At 39.9% G+C, this 15,102-nt stretch overlaps 1 protein-coding gene across 1 annotated transcript in view; it reads right to left on the bottom strand.

The window, feature by feature from the left end:
• Positions 1 to 15,102, bottom strand: part of APP (amyloid beta precursor protein) — a 360,227-nt gene that overhangs the window by 112,891 nt on the left and 232,234 nt on the right.

Here is a 15,102-nt window from a genome sequence, read left to right as displayed (position 1 = left end):
AAATAAAACCCTCCAGGCAAACACCAGCTGCAAAAAGTTGGACCCTTCTCTACTATGTTTATACGTAGTCTTTAAAGCCTGATTGGGCCTAATATTTTTCTTACTAAGTACAGTAACTCCTTGCTTAATGGTGTAGTTATGTTCCTGGAAAATGCGACTTTAAGCAAAACTATGTTAATCCATTTTCCCCATAAGAATTAATGTAAATGGGGGGAGGGTGTTTAGGTTTCAGGGAAATTTTTTTCACCAAAAGACTATATATAGATAGATAGATACACATACAAACACACACAATACAATTTAAACAAACAATTTAATACTGTACAAGCAATGATGATTGTGAAGCTAGGTTGAGATGGTGGAGTCAGAGGGTGGAAGAGGGTGGGGTATTTCCCAGGGAATGCCTTACTGCTCAATGATGAACTAGAACAGCTAAGCCCTCGAAGGTTAACACATTGTTTTTACTGTAGCCTCACAGTCTACAAGGCAGCATAGATTGAGGGAGGGGAGACAGAACGGCAGACAAAGACACACACACCGTGTGTGTATATGAGAGAGAGATATGCATTGCCCCTTTAGGTACGCTGACCCCTCTCTAAGTACATGGCCTTTTTAAGTAGATCAGTAAGTCGAGACAGCAGCTGCTGCCAGCAGGCTCCCTCTGTCCTGAGCCCTGTTGTGTCCACCCCTGCTCTAAGGAGATTGGATAAGCAGCAGGCAGGAGGAGGGGGATACCCTGATATTAGCCCCCCCGCGTCCCCCCACCCCCACCCAACACAGCAAGCAGGAGGCTCACGGGAGCAGCTCCAAGGCAGAGGGCAGGAGCAGCACACAGCAGTCGGGGGAGGGACGGCTGAACTGCTGGCAACTGATAGCCTGCTGAGTGGCTGCTGCACAGAGAACTTAGGGGAGTTGATGGGGGCGGGGCTGCTGGTCCACCCTGCTTCCAAGCCACCACCACTAGCTCCAATGGGCTGCTCTTCCTGCAAGCAGTGGACAAAGCAGGGGTTGCCAAACAACATTATAAGGGAGTATCAGGCAAGTTTAAACGAGCATGTTCTCTAACTGATCAACAACGAAACAACGCTAACCGGGATGACTAAGTGAAGAGTTACTGTACAATTTCTTTTTACTGTTTTTATTTTAAACTCTCCTGTTCCTTGCCAGAAACCCCAATGTGAATGAAATGTTAAGTTATACAATTACAATGACAAAAAGTCAAGAAATGCAAAAGCTGTAATATTTTCTACTCTTGGAGTCATTATGTAATTATGATGTAATGTCAATATAGCCATATAATTCAGTCACCTACGCATATTCACCCACATGGTTAGTAGCCAACATACATTTTATTAATCATAATATTTTGTACATATGTAGTGTACAACAGTTCTTACAACAAACCTGTGAGGAAAGTAAAACATTATTCCCATTTTACAGATAAGGAAACTGAGACACAGAAGTGTCCCTTACTTTCCTAAAATCATGTAAATTGGACAGTTTCAGAGTCAAGATTAGAACTCGGGAAAGTCCTGGCCCCTAATTCTTTCCTGTGCTCATCAGACCAATCTGCCTCCAGTTGTCACACCACTAAACATAAATTTCACCCACAAACATACAACTTACATGGTTTTGCTGGACGCCCATGCTGTTTTTATTACAAAACTTTTACAGAGTGTCTTAAATTTACAAGATGCTTTACAAATGCAAGACAAGGAAAATAATTTGTTTTAGATTAAGACATTCCTGCTATGGTACCATGTTCTGTACTGAAAAAATGTATTAGCACTGATGAATTCCAACTATGATCATTTGGAACTTCAACTGAGTGAAGAGAAAACTTCTTGTACTTTTCTTAAATCATTTAAAAAATGCAACTTTCTACCTCTGTGGTTAATGTTTGTCACAATCATTTGAATTCCTCCATGTATTTCTCTTTATTGAAACTACAGTTAATAGAACTTATTAAAAATGAAAAAAAAATTAAAATATGTATCACGAAGAAAAGTTTTAAGTGGAAAAAAGCAATTGGATGAAATAATTGTGCAATAAATAAGTATGCAAATTTAACCTTTAATTTATTGCACACAAAAAAGATCATGGGCATTTTGAATAATGTAAGATCAATCAGGCCATGCATACATTTAAGGACAGATTTTCAAGAGCTCTTCTCCCATGTAGTTGTCTAAATAAGGGGCACATTTTCAGAAGTGTTCAATACCCAGTTTTCAGTGCGATACTTATGATCAGGTTTTCTAAAGAGCTCAGCATATTGGGTGCTGAGCTGTTTGGAAAATCTGGACCCAACTGTGTGTGCTGGGCACTTAAATCTGGCCACTAGTTGTATACCCTAACAAAATTCACACCTGTGATTCTTCACTGATGCTACTCCACCCATGGCAGTAACAGTGGAAATTGTAACGAAGACCAACATGTCACCTAACCCTGCTCAGAGCAGGTACCATTGGCGGAAAATAACAGCTATGAAGTTTGCTAGCAGAGGCACAGCCAATGTCGCTGCATCGAACAAACAATGTAGATCAAACTTACAAGATTGGTGGACTGTATCCTGAAACAGAGTTACACTGAAAAAGTACATAGGTGTCACCAAGATATGCAACTGAACAACTGCTCCCAGTGAAATGTTGTAGCTAAGAGGGATAAAGCTATCCGTGCATATATAAGCACAGGAACATCAAGAAGGACTAAAGGTATGGTACTACCTCTGTATATGGAATTAATGAGATCATTACTAGTATACTTTATCCAGTTCTGGAGTCCAAAGGATGTTGAAAAATGAACAAGGGTTCAGAAAAGAGCCACAAAAATGATTTGAGGTCTAGAAAATGTGTCCTATATCAAGGGACTTAAGACGCTCAGTCTGTTCAGTTTACCCAAGAAAAGGTTAAATCATAATAATCACAAGAACCTATATAGGGAAGAGATTTCTGATAACAGACCGTTCTTTAATTTAGCAGAAAAGGGCATAATAAGGCTTAATAGCTGGAAGCCCAAGCTAGATAAATTCAGACCAGAGATAAGTTGTATATTTTTAACAGTGATGGTAATTAAGCTTTTTTGGGGAGTAGGGGTTTGGGAGGGAGAATGTACCCAGGGACATGGTGGATTCTCTAATATTTGAATCTTTAAACAAAGACTGGATGTCTTTCTAAAAGATAAGCTATAGCTCAGCCACAAAGGAGCGGTGAGGTTCAATAGTCTGTTTTATGCAGGAGTCCTTCTAGTCTGACTCTATTAATCTTATCTGCTGTTGCTAATGGAACTGGTGGAACTGCAGCAGCGCAGAACATCCAACACGAACCACCTTACCACTGTCGCACGCAATGCACCACATACACAGGGCATAAGCATCCCTGCAAGCACTGAAACATTAAGAATATTTGCAGTTATCTCAGAGTACTCCCTTAGGCAGCTGGCGTGATGCCTGTAATATACGTCCATTTGCACCTGTTCTCATTTTTGGTTTGTTCCATTGCTTTCTTTGAATGGTCCGGCCTGCCCGAGAAGTTGTGTGTGCATTTCTAAGGGCAGAGTCTATGCCGTGTTATGCACCCACATTTGCAACCAGGATGAAAGAGTTATCAGCAACCTCTAGACCCAATGCCAGACCACATGTGGCCTGGTATCTATTAAGACAAGCACTGCTACCTTTGGGTTCCTCTGCCTGAGTAGCTAAAGAGCCCGATTTTATCTTTTTTGCCTTCAATTTTTAAGTTTATGTCTGGTCTCTCCTATTTTATTTTCCAGATGAAATAACAGATTCCTCCCCTCCCGAGTTCTCTCCTTGGGAGACAGAAGCAGAAGTGATCTAGGTCAGGGACTGGAGCAAGGGCACCCCTCCAGATGCTTTCATGGGGCCCAGCACATTCCTCCTCACCTATCTAATGCAGTGGAACCTCTGTGGCATACACAGACAGTGACAAATAGAGGCTAGAGAGAAATGAGAACATCAGAAGCCTGCATATAGCCATTAGACCAGTGACCCATCTAGTACTCTGAGCTGTCAAAGGCATCACTGAAGAGTGGGCTGGAGCACTGTGAAAGTCAAATGGGAATATCACATGAAATGATAAAGCTGACACATCAGTGCTTGCTGTCAACACTAGTCCAGCACCAGTCCAAGTAGAATCCCAGTAGTGGTGTGAATGCTTGGCACCACTGATATTGTATGGATGGGTGGTATGTTACAGGTGCACTAGGCATCTGCTAAGCTTAACATTACCACGTACAAATATCTGGAAGGTATAAACATCAAGGACAGAGAGGAATTACTTAAGATAGTACAGAAAGTTTAATTAAGAGTGAAGGAATTAAAGTGATCAAAGGAAAAGTCTAGAGTGTCTATTAGAACAGAATATTAACAGTGAGGTTCACTAGAACATGGAATAGTCTCCCAGTTGAAAAGAGAAAAGTTTTCTTGCTTGTGTGATTTAAAATTAGTACTCGCTTATCTGTAGGGAACAATCCTGCATTGTCAGTGGATGAATAAAATAACAATTTAAAAATAAAAGGCAGAACACCAGTTAATCTGGCATAAGAGACCAGTAAAAACTTGCTTTAAAAAACAGAGGTCTGCTTAAAAATCAAGGTCACCACACAATTTATTTATTTAGTGTATTCACAAAGTCCCAAAACAATGATATGAGAGTTCCCCATTTATCTCTCTCAAAGAATATCAAAACTCACAGAGCTGGACTAATAGCAGTTTAAAGATTCCGGACTTAAAACAATCGGAAAAAAAAAAAAAAAAAAAAGAACATGACGAAGAAGAAACAATTACAACAGTATCGCCCTACTCTTACATAAGCAGACATATTTGTTAAAATCCTTAATTGCTCCCTTTCATGCAAGTTTTAATTTTCGTTTTGAATAATTTGAGGACATTAAATGATAGAGGTGTATCACTTTTTTTCCCGCAGTACCAACAGTAAATGTTCTTGGGTAGACAGACATTAACAGCATGTATGAACACCTTAAAGATTTTTGCAATCTGTACTCACTTTATGAAGATACTAGTAAATAAATGGAAGCTTCCATTTTCTATACTTTGCACTCCATCAGTTAAATTAGGTATACTGAGTATGCAAAAGATACTATGTGAAACCTGAAAGAAAAAAATATGGGCAAACTTGCTGGAGGGCAAAGGAGAAAAGGGCTTTTTCCCTATTCATATGGCTCTTTTCTTCATTAATAATGCCTATGAGGTTCTTTATAGATTCCTGAACAGGTGGCGTAGAGGATACAAGCATCAGGTTTAATATAATAATAAATACAATAATAATAAAAATAATAATCATAATCTAAGCTTCCTGGAAACATAGGTTTAAATCCCAACAGGGCCAACTGTGCCCCTTGCCTTTTGCAGTTTATGGGGTCTTTCAAATATGATAATAAAATATGCCTTCCCTTTCTTTAAATAAAGTAAGAGTGCCCTTGGGAGTTAGACTAGATGACTCCTGCGGTCCCTTCTAACCCTATGATTCTACGAAAATTTCCCCATCTCCCAAAAGGTTTTCTGAAAGTGCTGATAAAAAGGACTTACGTGTAAGTGCCAAACACCATTACAGAAAGACTTATAAGCGGTACTTAATTTGTGCCAGGGCTTGCGAGGGCTGAGCCTTGGTACCTCTAGGCTTGGCAGTTCATAATCCTGGCACCTCTGGGCTTGATGAATCAGTTATGAAAGTAAAAAAAAATTGCTTGAGCCCTGGCACCTCTCTCATTACAAATTAAGCCTTGATTCTAAGTACAGTATGCCATGGAAACAGCACTTAGGTATTTATAAATACAAGTACAAATATAAACGCTTGTCCTTTCAACTCCCACATTTTCTGCGACTGTATGGACAATATATGGACAGCTACATAAATAATATAAGCACATAGGGGAAGAGAAAGTAAAAGATGTGCATATTGGGCTTGTTCTTTCAATGCAGGGCACAGAGAGGTATGTATCTGCTGGGGCCCAACCAGAATCCAGGCCAGTTGAGAGGGATGTGATTTTCTCTCTCTCTCTTTTTTTTTTATATAAAGTATTTTGAAAAAGCACTTGCAGATTAAAAAAAGTTACTTATGCTTTAGGTATCTTTAAAATGTACTTAAATACAAATACAGAATACATAAAATACAAGTACGTAGAGTACTTCAAAATACATAGGTATGCATTTAAGTACACGGGAACACTGTCTCTCACACACATGTATAGCAACTCTCCAATCCACAAGATAACTGGATTTCACTGGAGCTATATATAATTTGTGAAGTGATGAACAGTAGTATATAAACACAATATATTCAATGAATGAACAGATTACTTCTGAAATGCAATCTATTTAACTATATCATCAACGTAAGATTAAGGTCAAAGCTTTGTGTTCTGTGAACAAAAATTTTGCTGTAAAAAGATTCCAGTCCTTTTCTTTAAAAAAAATCCCAATTGTAAAAAGGACAAAATGTATAAAATTTAACCTAATTTCATATTCATCCCAGATGGTAAAAATGTAGATGAAATGGAATTGAGCATTAATATCAACAAATGTTTTAATGGGAGTTTAGGATATTATAAAATGGACAGCTGAAATAGAAGGTTCTAACAAGGACAGGAATTTCAGACTGTGAGTATAATCAGCACCATTTAGCGCTCTGAATTTATCTGCACATTTCCCTGTACAGAAGTTCAGTCACATCTCAGATCTTCTGAACCTCGAACTTAATTTTAAAAAATATCATTATCTGCACTGGATAACTGTAACAAGACTAGTGATGGGCAAGACTCAATAAGTTCACATAAGTATCCTAAGGCTCTTATCCAAGCCTTTTAATGCTCCCTCTGAGTGAAAATCTAATAGCCCTCTGGTTATCTTTCCCTCCTCTGCAACTATCCTTGTAAGGAAGAGTGTTGATTCACGTGGGTATAAAATGAGATTGCGGACATGTCTGGAGTTGAAGGCAGGAGATTTTTTCATAGCCAAAGAAAAGGATTTGGTTTGGTTTGGTCTGGATCCCTTCCCCAAGAGCTACTTCCTTAAAGATGACTTCAGTGGAGGGAGGGGGGAGAGACAGAACTGAAAACATATGGAAAAGACTAAAATAAACAGTAGGTTTCTTGGGGAATTTCTCCTGGTTTTCGTTAGAAATTCAGGACTTGTCTAGCCTGGAAGATTCTGTGAAAAGTGGAGAACTAGCGAAATGAAATCAGAAGAGTCAAGATGCTGAAAGCTGAGCAGATGGAAGAGGGGGAGTGAGAAGAGCTTTGAGTCACATATGTTTAAAGAGCGTTTTGAACATATATTCAACTTGGACTGAACACACTGGAGAAGGAATGTCTTTGTTAAAGATCCCTTTTTAAATTATGGTGCAGAAGCTCACAGTAAACATCCCTGAGACCCATAAAATTCTTCCAGAAAAACAGAGAAGACTGGACTTGACATACTTTAGAGTGGTCAGACAAAAAGTAAGTTACCTTCAGAATCATGTGCGCGCACACGCACACAGACACACACACAAACACACAAAGACAACCCTCTTTCAGATGTTCTTCATATGTCAAAGAGAAGTAATAAAGGCATATTTGTAAAAATTCCTTTGTAGATCACTTTAAGAATAAAATATTTCACTGAAAGAACTATATGATATTGGCTGAGGGGAGGAGACATGGCAACCAGCTTCTTCTTCCTCCCCACCTCCTTCCAGACAGGAACCTTTCACTCAACTTGACTTGGGAGGCTTATACCCTTGTTCTCCCTCTACCCTACTGCTGATGCTGCTCTAGACTCATGCTGTGATGTGTGCTGGGGAGAGGACGTGGGTGACAGAATGGGCTTGGAGCCTGAGTCTGCCCAGAAACCTGCCACTGGGGAAAAGAACGTGAGTGGTGTAGAGTAACAAGGTTTTCAAAGTTGACATAAAGGCCTTTGTTTCCAGGGGAAGTGAGCCTAAGGTTATGGTTCTCGTACTTCCATGCCACCCCTCACACTCCTCGTAAACATCTGAAAAATTAACACATCAGCCTCTTTCAAATCCTTCCTTACAGCTCCCCTGTTCAGTGATGCTTATTAGAAAAACTTGACCCTAGTTAGGCCATTGGTGGGCAACGACCACTGCTGATCTTGCTGACAAGTACAGAGTCTTCGTTTCCTTGCACGCTCCCATTTGTCTGTCTGTGTCCACCAGTTTTCTTATACTTAGACTGTAAACTCCTTGGAGCAGGTACAGTCTCTGTTTTGTGTTTGTGTAGTACTTCACCCAGTGAGATCCTGGTCCACGATGGTGGCGCTGGCATTACAGTAATATATATACTAAATCACACTGCTCCCTGTCACGTAGGTGCTGGAACTAGGGCTGCTGCACCCCCAGCTTAAAGTGGTTTCCATTATATACAAGGTTTACAATTTGATCCAATGACTCTCAGCACCCCCACTATAAAAACAGTTCCAGAACCGCTGCCTTATCGCTCTCCTCAGGTAAGCTACCCTGGGAAGTGAGTGGAGTAGAAAAGAAGAGGGTGGCAACACATGAAAAGCTTCTGGGTGGGTGGTGATCCCTGAGGGTCACTGCACATAGACAGCTTGCTGTCAGTTTCACCAGCTACACTTGCTGGCTGCTCTTTCATTAAGTTAGTTTGCAGGGAGTGCCAAAAACCAGGACAAAACACTGTTAGTCTGTAAGAACTAACTGGACACAAGGAAAAGCTCCTCAACGTTGCTGGTTTTCATGGACATATCACCCTTAAGTGTCCCTCTCTATGGAAGGGAAGACACTGTTGCTGCCCCTTTGGGTTTTAGATTAGGACTAGAGAACTACGCTTCATTTCTCTTGATGTGTGAGGATGTGTAGTGGAGCTGGAGAAGGGATTCAGCGTTGGAAGAGCAGGGGAGTTTTCTCTGCTTTTGTCCTCCATCTTAGAAATCTAAGCATAGTCTTCCTTAGTATTTTCAGGATAGTCAATTTATAATTGTACTGCTGGCATTCTCTTTTGAGGCTCACACTGGCATGAAATAATCCAGTATGTGCTGGTTCATGGTTGGCTAATTAAATCAGATTATCTGTAAACCTCTTATTACCTGATGATTGTCCTGTAGTGATGTCCCAGCACATTTATGTACATCCTTGCTTTCTCCTAAATATAAAGTTATGACTTCTTACCATGGACCAATATGCCTCTCTTTCTCTTGCTTTCTCTTGTTCCATCTCTCAACTAGTAAATTTCTTGTAAAAAATACACTACAGTTTTACAATCATAATCTTGTTTGCTTGCTTTCTGGACTTTTTTTAATAGGACCGTAATACTCAGGCTGAACTACCTAGTTTTAGACTGAATAATTTGTCCATGTAAGAACTGTATTACTGTCACATAAAACAGTGTCTCTCCTAAATTAGCAGTGAGAACAGTGAAAACCCATCTTCCCAAGATACTCCAAAAATAAACTTAGTGGAGGATGTGGGAAAGGATGAATTAATGAGAGCTTACATTAAATGCTGTATCTGAATTTGTTTGGTCAGTGACTAAAAAGCTTTGATCTAAATCTTACATTGATGATATAGTTAAATATATTGCATTTCAGAAGTAATCTATTCATTCACTGAATATTACATTATGTTTATATGCTACTATTCAACCCAAGTCACTTCACAAATTATATACAGCTCCAATGAAATCCAGTCATCTTGTGGATGGGAGAGTTGCTATACGTGTGCATGACAGACAATGTTCCCATGTACTTAAGGGTATACCTGAATATTTTAAAGTACTCTACATAATTGTACTTAAGTATTTTAAGTATTCTGTATTTGTATTTAAGTACATTTTAGAAGTACCTAAAGCATAAGTAACATTTTATTTTTAATCTGCAAAAGCTTTTTCAAAATACTTAAAAAAAAAAATCACATCCCTCCCAATTGCCCTGGATTCCGGTTGGGCCCTGGAACCCACTGTCCTACTGTGGGAGCTTCAGGTCCTGAGTTCAAAGCTCCATAACTTTGGGCAGACATAATAAACACTTGTTGGGCCTGAACTGGGGCACTGCTCCAAAGCCATCCCAAACTTTGGAGAATTACAGACCTGACTTCTGGAGCTGGGGAGCATTTCCTTTTAAAGCGTGTTTACCGAAGAACTCAAACAACATCTGTTGAAACCTGAGTTCAGGGCTATGTATTATTCCTGTAACGGTGGATATCACGATCAATATCAGCATTTGGCATTATCACAAAAGATCACAACAAATTTCCAATACTCCATCCAATAGTTCTGCCATATTGAGATGGAATTTAAGGGACACAAGAATCACCCAAATTAAAACTAGGCTAGGACACCCAGGCTAATGTATTTTCTATCGGAAAAATAGCCACTGTGTCTTGAGGCCAGATTTTCAGAAAAAGTATCACTTGCATTAGAACTGATCATATACATGGGGATTCATAAATTACACATTAAAAGGAGTCATGGCTAGGTCCCATGTATGAGACCAAACTTTTAGTTCCTCTCCATCTCCAACTTCAAAAGGTTGCTGTACTTCTAAGGAAACAACAAAATGTCACTGCAGTAGGCAAATGTGTCCGAAAAAGGGTACAATGGCACACAATTGTCATAATTTCCACATTACAAAAAAGAAGTGAGGTCTTTGTGACTGAAATATCTCACCTCTATCTTTCAAACTTTATGCTCTTCATGGGTTTTGTTTTAGAACATTCATGAGTTTAACTACAGTGACGTGCAAGTACAGTTAAAAGTAATGGTGTCACACATCCATTGCTCCCTGGAAGTCCTTTCTTATTAACCGTTGTTTTTCTTCTCCTGTTTTTATTACCTTACCTCCTGTCCTGGCTCAAATGTCTTGTCACAAAAATCTGTACACTGATTCTCTCATATTTATTCAATTAAATATTCTACATGTTAATTACACATCTTATCCTATGAATTTCTATTGATTTGGACAGAAACATTATTAATGGTGTATGGATGGAGAATTACTTCATATTTAATGCTTTGGAAATTATATTTACTTTCAAACTTACTTTGTAAAGCTTCAGCCTGTCAGCCTGTGAAATGTTACAGTTATATACCACTGCTGTACATTATAGCAAGGTACAACATCCAAAGAAAATACAATTTGAGAGGAAGTTCACTACAATTCTGAGAAAAGCCATTTTTGGGGAAGGAAGTTTACCTTTCACACACTATTCACCACCCAGCGACTGCACTGGCATTGATACTCTCCTAGTTAGCACAAAGCTAACTTTCTGTGCAACATCTAAGATGCCGCCTTTCCTGTTCATCCACACAACAAAGCTAAAACTGTCATTCAGGCTCTCATCTTGCACCTTGATTACAGCAATTTTATCTTACTCCTATCCACTCAGAATGCTGTTGCAAAGATCACTTTCCTAGCCAGTTGCTTTGACCATGTCACCCCTTTTGCTCACTCCCCAATTTCTATCACATCAAATATAAGGTGCTTGTCTTCACTTTCAAGGCTGTTCATCAGCTATCCCCACCCTACCTATCATCTCTCAAATATTACTGAAATGTTTTCTCCCACCTCATGATACCAGCCTCCATCACCCATGTACTACATTTTCAAATAAACCCCTTCGTGCTTTCTCTCATGTTGCCCCTCACGTTTTGGAGGAGCTCCTCATAAACATTTGCAAAGCCACCTCATTATCTACTTTCAAATCCCTCCTCAAAAAAATCTCCTTTGACATGATGCCTAAAATAACCTTGACAGCACTTAGGCTGCTGGGTGTGCTGAGACCTACCAGGCTGAACAATACTGTCTCAATACAATGGGGCCCTGTGATGGTTTTTGGGGTACCCCAGATTGAAAGTCACCTTGTTACCCTCTGCTTTTCACAAGAGGGGGTCTTTCCTGTGGTGACTGGGTGTTAGCCAGCCCTGTCTTTGCCTTGCAGATTAACAAAGAAATGTACCCCAGTTCCCAAATCCCCTTGAAGTATATCCCTGTGACATCCAGCCCCTGACAGGGTCTACTTACAGAAATTACAGATCCTCTGTTCCCAAGGTTGCCAACTTTCTAATTGCACAAAACCGAACACACTTGCCCCACCCCTTCCCTGAGGCCCCACCCCAGAGGTGGCCAGGGGGCTCCGTGCACTGCCCTTGCCCATAGGCACCACACCTGTAGCTCCCATTGGCCGCGGTTCTGGGCCAATGGGGCACTCAGGGACTTATCGACTCTTCCGGGAGCCGCACAGAGCCAGGGCACGCAGGGAGCCTACCTTAGCTCTGCCGACCGGACTTTTAACAGCCTGGTCAGTACTGCTGACCAGAGCCGCCAGCATCCCTTTTTGACCAGGCATTCCAGTCAAAAAACAGACACCGGGCAACTCTATCTGCTCTCAGTGCAACGTACCCCATTTTAACAGTTTTATCTTAAATCACTGCTCATGTGTAATGCAGAGCACTTGTGAGCACTTATAATAAAGCTTCTTTTGAAACAAGAGAGCATGATGGAAGCAAATGGTTACAATGGAAAACAAAATTACAGAGCATGAACTAAAGTCTACACTTATTAATAGTTACCTTTCCTATTTAATAAAGTAGTTTCCCCCCCGCACAGGTCAGTCTGTTGCAGGCTTCACAGGAACCGTGATCCACTCTTTCTTGGAAAACATTTCTGCTCAACAAGATGGCTCCTCAGTGAGTGGATGCAGAGTATCTTTGTCTGCCCTGTCATATACTCAATCAGTCTTTTGCCTTTATTCACAGACAGGGTGATCTCTGTCTGTTATGGTGTTCCTTTTAACCTGTATGTGGTTTTGATTATTTGCAATTACCACCTGTGAAATGCAAAAAAAAAGCACTCCCCCTCACAAGGCAAGCCCACCGCAACTCCTACCCCCAACCACAATGCAACTCCGCAACACCTGCACCCTTCAACAGCTACTTACACACTATCGAGAGAGATAACACAGAGATAAAATGATGTTATCAATCTTCTTTCCAAACTGTAAAAATAGGAACACTGCAGCATCTTTAGCTGGACACAGAAACATTTGACTTTAGATATCCCTGTGTATTGTGATAATAATGCAAATCTTTAGATCCACATAAAAAACTCCCCCGGCAGGGTAAATAATTTTTCTGGCAACTGGCAAATCCATAAAAATATTGCTCAGGCCTCTCAAATACCAGCCAAATGGTAATCCTACTTTGGGGATGGGGGAAGGGTAGGCAACTGAACAATACATTAGATAATCAGCCAGCCAAGGTGGGGTGACCACTCCCTCCCACTTGAATGGGTCATGACCAAGATACATGGTTACCAGGTGACTAACTTTTACTCCAAGACCATAAAGGCATAATTAAATAATTACAATAGTTACATTATTCCTTAAATACTACCAGTACATACATCTCACAATGATTATGAGCACAGATAAGTTACAAGCTTTCAGCAGAGACTTCATTAGCTACCCTTTATGGATAAATACCATGACAACAGTGTATTAGGTGTAGTGAGTTTGTCAGGTCTGAGCCAGAGCTGCTTACAGATCACAATGAACCTTTTGTCAGTTAGCCCCAATGGGCCTCTGCACCACAGACTCTGGCCACGACCAGGGCTCCTAGGCACTAAAGTATTACAAATAATAATATTAATAAAAAAGTGGCTATACTGGGAAGGGAATTAAGGAAAGAAAAATTGTCTCAATTTAGGGAAAAAATGGTAAAATACAAAATCCTCCCTCACTTATGCTAAATATCTTGAGATTACTACTAAGAAGGGAAGAATGCAGAAGCACTTCAAGCATTTATCTGCTCCCACAGTACTAAAGGAAGGACAAACCCCTATAAAAATATCTTTGATCTCTTATACAGAAAAATAAATTCTTATTTGTAGAAAATTTCCAGGCAAACTAAATTATTGATCAGAATCTGAGAAGCTTCTATTTGTTCTAGCCATGAAACTTGGCCAAAGTCAATTCCTACAAGATGTAAAGGATGTTGTTAAAATCACTAGCATTCTAAAGTAAAAAAATCTGAATCAGTTTTGAAGTTTCATACCCTATGCTTGTTCCGTATATGAACAAGCCATGACCCCAACTTATATTATCATAGTTTTAAATGGCTTGTCCCATGTACACTCATTACTTATACTCAATAAGTCAACTGTGACTAAACAGTCATGGCAGGTAATATACAAAAACATAAATGTATAGATAAGATTCACTGGAGGACAAATCTTGAACAATTACAACAGAGACCTACATTCTTGTGATTGTCCCTGAGTCTCATCTTGCTAAAACTGGCATTAACTTCATCAAGACATGTGTTCTGTCTGTTTCCCATGCCAGAGAAACAGAAGTCAGCAGCGTCAGGCAATCCACACAGGAGAGAGAACTGCCTCAGAAGACTTTTCTTAAGCTAAGCCCTGGAGCCAGTTTGACCCCTCTCTTAAGAGTAGAGAGTGTGTCTAAATAATACAATCGCTCTTGGTAGATTATACCTGGGGACTGGTTTAATATAAATTTGTAATAAATTTATTCATACAAACTGAAGACTTCGCACTCACAAGGGGGAGCATGGAGCTGCAATGTCAAGCTGAGATTCATTTATAAAAACTGTTAGGTTTTAGGGATTTAAAATTTTAGCGCTGGACTTTATATACCTTAAATTACACCCTCGGGAATGCTATGGTGAGTTAAGGCTGCAGCTGGCTGACTGTGATGAATCTTTCCCATCACATTCTGTATTGTTAGAAAGGCACTTCTTGGATGGTGCAACTTGCAAGCTCTGCTGCTTTTATATAGCTATAGTCCTTCCAATTACCCTATAAAACTCAAGAACAGTGAAAGGGCAATGATATCCAGGGCAGATAAATGTGTTCTTGCTCATTTGCTTGTTTTCTGCCCTCAAGCCTGTTACCCGACCTCCATCTGTCTGGAGCACTCATCTGATAAATAAGATGGAAAGAGCCATTTAGTTCTTTAACTAAAAATTACATATATTTTGCCCACTCTGTTTACATAAATGCAGCAAAATATTTCAACTCCTTACTGCTAAATATACTCTGGAGGTTGACATGGACATTTAGCTGTCAAAACATTTTACTACCTGTTAATT

The sequence above is a fragment of the Gopherus evgoodei genome, chromosome 1 (assembly GCF_007399415.2).
Source record: "Gopherus evgoodei ecotype Sinaloan lineage chromosome 1, rGopEvg1_v1.p, whole genome shotgun sequence".
NCBI lineage: Eukaryota > Metazoa > Chordata > Testudines > Testudinidae > Gopherus > Gopherus evgoodei.
Note: the sequence above shows the minus strand (reverse complement) of the source record. Positions and strands in the feature narration are given on the sequence as shown.